Genomic DNA, 8286 nt, shown 5'->3' with positions numbered 1-8286 from the left:
CTTATAAAATATGTGCCCTGTATTCTGTTGTTCTCTTTGCAAAACATCCCCCAAACCATACAGTCTTCAAGATCAATGATGATTAAGGGCCATCCTTCTGGGATTATGACCGGATTTTGGAGACCTGTTTGTAATGGTCCTACAGACTATAAGACTGTGTTAACAGCCCAGAGATCCTGAAGTAACCACCATTTTTCAGGTTTTTTTCTGAATGGTAAAGATAGGGGTGTTCCAGGAGCTAGTGGAGGGCTGAATTGCCTAGCTTCTAATTATTCTTAAACCAAATTTTGAAAGTGTTTTAGTTTCTCTCAAGATATGGGCCACTTCTCCACCCACACTGGATTGTTTGTAAACACAACTTTTAAATAAAGGTCTATGTATGATTTTTAGAAGATGTTGATTAGTATATCTTTGTTAAAATTTACTTATATTTATGCTTTTGTTTGCTAGATCCTTGTTATCATTGCTGTGTTCATTATTATAACATGTTTAAGAGTGCTATTACTTTCTTGGTTGTGGAGGAAAAAAATTTGCCTATGGTTATCTACATAAGTAAAATATTTCTATGACATTTTTTCTCCCATTAAGTTTCCTTACATATTAGGTATACATACTTTTATATAAAAATAACTTACCTAGCATTTGTGATAATCATAATGTAAGTCACATATTAAAGAGATAGTTCAGTACATGTTTTTATCTATAAGGTATAATTACCTGTGTTAAGATTACAACAGTGAAAAACAAAGCAAATGCTTAAAATTTGTAGAAAGTAAAATATTATAAAACAACCTGTATCACAACTAGAAATTGCTAAGATGCTCTTTCATTGCTTTCAAACAGTTGTTTCCTAAACAATATTTGGGTTCAGGCACCATTTAAATGCCAAATATGCCAGAGACATAGTTTGTACTATCAGAAATAACATTTAGCTCCTCACAAAATAAATGTTTTTTTAAAGAAATGATTGCAATTATCAAAAACTTCAGTTTTAAAAAGCTTTAAAATATAGTTTTCTATATAAAACCAACAAAACTAACAACAAAGTGATATTTTCTTAGACACATAGTCCAAAAGGCTAATATAATAGAATATATAACCCCAGTTTATCTAATATTTCTATATTCATACAGAACGGTTAATTTACAAAGAATATAAGATTATTGAGCTCATGATTTTGGAAGCAGGGAGATAAGAGTTTGAGGCACACATCTGGTATAAGCCTTCGTGGAGGAGGGAGGCTCAGTAGAGTCCTAACACAGCACAAAGCATCTTATGCTGAAAGTGGCACATCCAACAGACAGAGCTAAACTATTTTGTATAATGGAACCACTCTGCATATAGCCCATTAATAGATTAGTTTATTTGTAACCAAATCCCTGTCTGATATTAACAAAGGATCCTTATGGAGGATTATTGCCAGTCAAGGGGGTGGCCTTCCAAGCCTTCAAGGTTAACTGTGAACATTGCTGGGATAATTGGGCTGCTGCCTATGTATATTAATTAGGGGTGGTATAAACCCTTACTCTTTCTAACATGGCTGCACTCACTGGAATATTTTCATCCAAATTAGACATAGCCAAATGTACAGCTCCATCATTATAGTCCATATTCCATACCACATATTCAGCAGGTGACAACTACATTTTACAAATCACTTTCCAATGCTAAGGAAACATGTTATACCCAGCACCAACTGCTTTGACTGTCCCTACCATTCCTTAAAAACAATGAAAGGAAGGGATACATGGGTACGTCGGTTGGTATGAACAACAACTGAATACCCACAGTGCACTGCATCAGGGTCTCCTTTTGGTAGCCCCACTCTTGGACACTGATCTATCATTCCTCCTCTGGGAGCTTCTCTCTGAACTTCCAATACCAAAGGAGAAACATGGCCTGAGCAGTAAGGCTGGGTGGATGCCAAGGATAGAATAGGGGGGTAAAATGATTTTGTCTTCCCCACGGCCACTTGGGAAGAGGTGAGGGGAGGTGGAAAAGGTTCAATATCTCCCTCATCACCATCCAAAGATGTCGCAGATTATGCTGACAGGACATGTGTGGGGGCAGTAGCCAGAGATGGCTCACAACAATTTAGTTTCAGTTTCATTTTGGTGCCACAGGAGCAGTTGCAGCAGGGCAAGATGAAAAAGCAGGCTTTGGAGTGGGATGATGAGCTTGTTGGGGATTTCCTCTGTCTGCCTAACATAAAGGAAACAGGGCGGTTCTCACAGTGGCCCAGGTGGTACATACATGAGGTCCTTAAACTCACCTTGTGAAAATTTATGTCTTAAAGTCTGTCCAGCTTGTTACCATAATTCAATATCTAATGTGCCCGTCTCCGGAAACTAAAAGTAGAAATTTGAAATAGTTACTTTGATGGAGTTATGGTTACCTGGGTAGCTCGGAGCAATTGCTGTAATGTTTTAAAATAAAGTTTTTGCTTCCGGGTCAAATTTTGTCCTGTCCTTACAAACATGGATACACTGCCCAGCAGGGTATTTACAAATACATGGAATTCCCCAAATTTAGTCACCTTTGTGTTCGAGTTGAAGATCATATCGGGGTCACCAAATGTAGTTCTCAATTACTAATACTGGGGCTGATTTCTAATGACCCATGTCATAGGATGAAAGAAGACTTGTAACTCAAGGAGAGGGCTGATGACCACTCTGTTTATTAAAGGGATGCTATGTCTTAAGTACATGAAGAGAACAAAGGCATTTTTAGCGAAATCCAAAAGATAGTTTGAGAAAAGAGTACATGTTATGCTTGAGCTGACAGCATCGGGAAGTGGGCTGAGAGGCTAGAACAGATAGGCTTGGGAATGCTTGTAACAGCACAGAAAATGTGCTTACATTCCGGGCTGCAAGGCCATGGCCTCCCTCCGAGTCATACTATACTCTGTCTGCAGAGTCCTTAGCTCACCTGTCAGGATGGCCACATCTACAGCTTAGATGCAAAGTGCTTTGTGTATATATTTTCATTGTTGACTCCCACACCCATATATCCTGGTATATTATTGCACTGACATTATCATTTTATTCTAGGATCTGTCTAACTTGTTCTTTGATTTTTTTTACTAAGCAGTTGATTATTCATGAGTGTATTAATTCCATACATTTCATAATTTCTCTCATTGCTGAGACAAAATACCCAACACCCAAGGTTAAAGGGGGAAAATTTATTTAGTTCACAGTTTGTAGAGGTTTTAGTCCGTAACTGGCTGGCTCCAAGGTAGGGTGGCTTGAGAGACGGGTATTGCAGAGGAGAAACAGTTCATGGGGGGCAGAAGGCACCAACCTACAAGTGACAATAGCAGCTTCTTTCTGACCCCTTTATATTCTATCTAGGCTACCTGGCTTATAGGGTGGGTGCCAAACCAATCAGTGTACAAATTTAGTAATCACACTCTTTATCCCAGAATCACTCATTCTAGATCCAGTCACCCCTGAAAAAGCCCCACCTATGACTGCATGAGGCTTTGGGGGGACACGAACACACAAACCCTAATAGGGTGGCTTATTTTATTTCTGTTATGTAAGCTTTCTCTCTCCCCACAGTCCTGCCATTCCCCAACACTTTCTCGCTGTTGATTTCAGGATGCAAGTGATGGGCATTTTGTCCTGCCCTGTTCTCCTGCGTTTGGCTTCTCTGAATCCCTAGCTTTCATATATCTTACTCACTATGTCTGGTAGGGAGTTAGAGGGATTGTGAGTCTGTTCCATCAGCCAGATTGTCACTGAAGGGCCAGCTTACTCCTTCACTCCAATTCTCTCCCAAGATGATGTATATGTCTGTCCTGGGATGGGAGATGGGGTGTCACGATCCAGGAGTGGTCTAGTTTTCCCACATACAGTCTAGAGACTGGATTTTGGTCCAGCTAGAGTCTCTTTTCATTTATCCTCCCACGTGAGACTTTATCTCTTGCTTCTACCTCAGGGTACCTACCTACTATTTTTCAGTGCCGATTTGGAAACATTCACCTTTGCTGTCACCCCATAAGCAGCCATTCTCTCTAAGACAGTCATTCATAATGTTTTTTGATAGAAAGATTTAATCCATATAAATTTGATGTAATTACTGGTAAATAAGGATGTGGTATTGTCATTTTATTGCTTATTGACTGCTTTATAGGTTTTTCTTGTCCTTTTTTCTTTCTGTCTTTTTTCTTTGTGATTTGGTAGCTTTTTGTACAAGTACTTTTAGTTTTTACTCTAGTTTTTTGTGTGTTTGTTACCATGAAGCTTATATAAAACATTTTATAATGGTCTATTTTAATGTTATAATTTATATTTAATTGCACAGAATCTACATTTTGCTTGCATTTTTCCTAAAATGTATGTAACTGATGTTGCAGTTTACATCTGATTATATATGTCTATTAAGAACTTACTATAGATGGTTAATTTTAATACTTTTGACTTTTAATCTTTACACAACATTAGCAATTTGACTGAAGAGGATTTGGGGTTGTATATACTACCTGAAAACCAAACATAGCAATGTGTAGTTAGATGAAAATTTAGTATCTACAGAAAATATACATATATCATCTTTTCCCACTTTATCTTATTCCAACGCTGCTCTTATATTCTGAACTGTAGTCATGTTGAAGTGCTTATGACTTTCTTAATGTACCCAAATGCTAAAATCCTTTACAACTTTATTCCTGGGTTTGTATCTCTAAACTGCTCTCCCATTTTTTATTCTTTCTGGAAAACATTTATACATATTTTAAGACTTTAAGCATTGTTCATTCTTGACTTCTCCCTCTCCTCTAGATAGAGCTAACTGTTCCCTCATGAGTCCTCAGTGCATTAAGCATATCTAAATTTCTATCATTTGTCGTCCTTGCAGGATACAGATGTCACACTGATACTGGATATATAAAAAGTTTTTGAGCAGCTCTAGGTACAAACATCTGGGCAGTGAGTAGAAAATCCACAAAAGATTGATAGTGCAATACCAAGAATGTGTTGCCATCTTTGTTCCTTATTTTTTTTTCTTTTTTGGTCTTTTTGAGACAGAGTCTTGCTGTGCAGGTCAGGTTGGCCTTGAGCTCACTTTGTAGCCCAAGCTGGTCTTGAACTCACAATGATCCTTCTGCCTTAGCCTCCCCGAGTGCTGGTATTGCAGCTGTGTGCCGCCACACTCAGCACCATCTCTATTCTTGACTGAGAGACAGAGGATACACAGAGGGAGCTTTTAGATAGGAGCTGAGACTTTTGGTTGAGAGACTCCCTTATTCTTGGTCTGTGGTAAGGCAAAACACCATAGCAGAGAGCACATGATGATGCAAAACTGCTCACCTAATGGCAGTCAGGAAGCTGGGAGGTGGCAAGGACAAGATATAGCCTTCATGAGTACATCCCCAAGGACCTAATTCCTTCAACTAGACCCTATCTCCTATTTTTATTATATCCCAATAGCCCATTAGATCATGAATCCATCAGTGGCTTAGCCCATTGATGGGATCACAGATCTCAGAATCTAGTCACCTCCCAACGGTCCCATCTCTGAACACTGCTGCATTAGGGACCAGTATTTCAGCACACAAGCCTTTGGGCAAACATTTCATATGCAAGCCATAATAGTTCTTAAATTTGAACTAGATTAATGTGTCTTGAGAAGCCTGTTGTGGTGTATGTTATAGTTATCTGGATCTTGTCATGTAGGTCAGGGATTAGTGCAATGGGATAAACTTTGCAGTCTCATAGATGTACTAGATCCCTATTTGTAATAGGGATCTTGAGGCCTGGCAGGGGATGCAGATTGAATAAATTGCCATTTTACCACTGAATTCTTTAGTGACTTTGATATTAGGCACCTTTAGAGAATCTCAGCCACAGAGGCCATAACCATATTTAAATTTAAGTTTTCTTTTCATCAACATTATATATGCTTAAATAAAACTTGTTCCTGGATAGGCAGAACCAATATAGTCAAAATGGCCATACTTCCAAAACTGTTACACAGATTCAATGTAATCACATTCAAAATGACAGTAGCATTTCTTACAGAACTAGGGAAAGCAGTCTTAAAATTCATATGAAACCAAAATAGACCTAGAATAGAAAAAGCAATTCTGGGCAACAAGTGTAAGGCAGGGGACATTACAATCCCAAACTTCAAGTTATACTATAAAGCTACAATGATAAAAACAGCATGGTATTGGAAAAGAAAACAGACTTGTGGAACAATGGGACAAAAGAGAAGATAGAGAAACAACTCCAGGCACACTTAGCTACAGTATCTTTGACAAAGAGGCTAAATCCCTTTTTTGGAGGAAGGATAGCCTCTTTAACCAGTGGTGCTGGGAAAATTGGCTATCCATGTATCAAAGGTTGAACCCAGACCCATATCTCTCACCATGCACTAAACTAAAGCCAGAATGGATCAAAGGTCTAAACATTAGAGCAGAAACACTTAGTCTGGTGGAAAGCAAAGCAGGTAAAACTCTGTAAGACACAGGTGTAAGCAAAGACTTTCTGAACAAAATCCCAGTTGCTCAACAAATAATAATAAGAATCAACAAATGGGATCACATCAAATTCAAAAGCTTCTGCACAGGAAAGGAAACCATCAACAAAATGAAGAGACAACTTACAGAATGGGAAAGATTTTTTGCCATTTTCTGAGCTACTGCTCAGGCCAAGGACTAAGATCTAGTATATATGAAGAACTCGAAAAATTAGGCCCCCAAATTAAAAAAAAAAAACAGTTAAAAATGAGCACCCAAAATGAATAGGCACTTCTTATATGAAGAAATACAATTGGCCAGTAAATACATGAAAGCATATTCAACACCACTGGCCATTTGAGGAATGCAGATTAAAACACTGAGGATCCATCTCACTCCAGAAGGAAAGATCAACCAATAACATGCGCTGGTGAGGAAAAAACGAACCCCTCTTTACTTTTGGTAGCACTGTAAACTGATGCTACCACTATGGAAAGCAGTGTGGAGATTCCTCAAAAAACTAAAAATAGAAATTCCATTTGGTCCAGCTATTCCCCTTCTAGGTATCTTCCCAAAAGGGTTAATGATATCATACCACAGTGACGTATGCATACCCATGTTTATAGCAGCACAATTCATAATAGCTAAATGTTAGAAACAGCCTGTATGCTTACCAACAGATGAGTGGACAAAGAAAATGTGGTATTTGAACGCAATGTAGTACTACTCTGCATAAAGAAGTGTAAACTTGAGTCATTTGTAGGAAAATGGAGGCACTTTGAGATCATGATATTACGTGAAGTCACTCAGATACACAAGTTTAAATATCATGTGGTTTCTCTTATATACAAAAATTAATACATATATATGAAATAAAGGGCAGATAATACAAAAAGAGAGGGAGGAAAAAATATACTGTAGTCCATTGCAGACAATGTGTCTAAAAGTGTACTTTGACTTAGTGCAATTATCTTACATGTTTTGTATGTTCTTTAGCCTATTAGTCTGGTTTTTCATCTGTATACATGATAATTAACTTCATAAGGTCTTATAAATAAAATGAATGTGATTTATTCATTTATAGAAATTCCATTTGATCCAGCTATTCCCCTTCTGGGTATCTTTCCAAAAAAGTTAATGACGTCATACAACAGAGAAGGGGAAAAAAAGTATTGAAATGTGTTATGTACATGTACCATTTCCTTACATTGAATGTAATCATTTTGTACTGCAAACATGTACTAATAAAAATAAAAAAGAGTGCTTGAGATTTTAAATAACAATCTTGCAAATAATCAGTTCCTTATTCTCCATCCATTTCATACAAGTTTTGAAATTTATCTCAGGATTCTTAAACAATATTTTTATGTTGCTACTCATAGACTTTTTGAATTTTAGGCACATTTTGATTTCTTACTATGGAAATTGAGACTTTCATTTTCCTTAAATACACTTACATCATTTATGTACATTTTCAGTTCTTCATTCTACTGATATTCAGTGAGTATGTGATTATAACCAAATAAGCTTATTCATGTGAATCATGTTTATACTATGAATGAATATTTTTCTGTCTGTATGCAACTTTTTTCATGAAGGTTATTTTCTGTTTTCTTATTTTTTTGGAGGTTTCTAGTACATAAATATATAATATAAATTTATACAACTCCCCATAAGTTGCATAAATTTTCTTTAAATATGTTCAGTGACGTTGTAGTAGTTTCACCTTCCTGATCAAGTCTCCTTAAGAGTTCTATCCTGCCTCAGTATGGAGTAGTTCTTTCCTGTGTATGATTTTAGGATAAATCCTCTTAATTTTCTTA

The sequence above is a fragment of the Chinchilla lanigera genome, unplaced genomic scaffold, assembly GCF_000276665.1.
Source record: "Chinchilla lanigera isolate Chin_1 unplaced genomic scaffold, ChiLan1.0 scaffold00156, whole genome shotgun sequence".
NCBI lineage: Eukaryota > Metazoa > Chordata > Mammalia > Rodentia > Chinchillidae > Chinchilla > Chinchilla lanigera.
Note: the sequence above shows the minus strand (reverse complement) of the source record.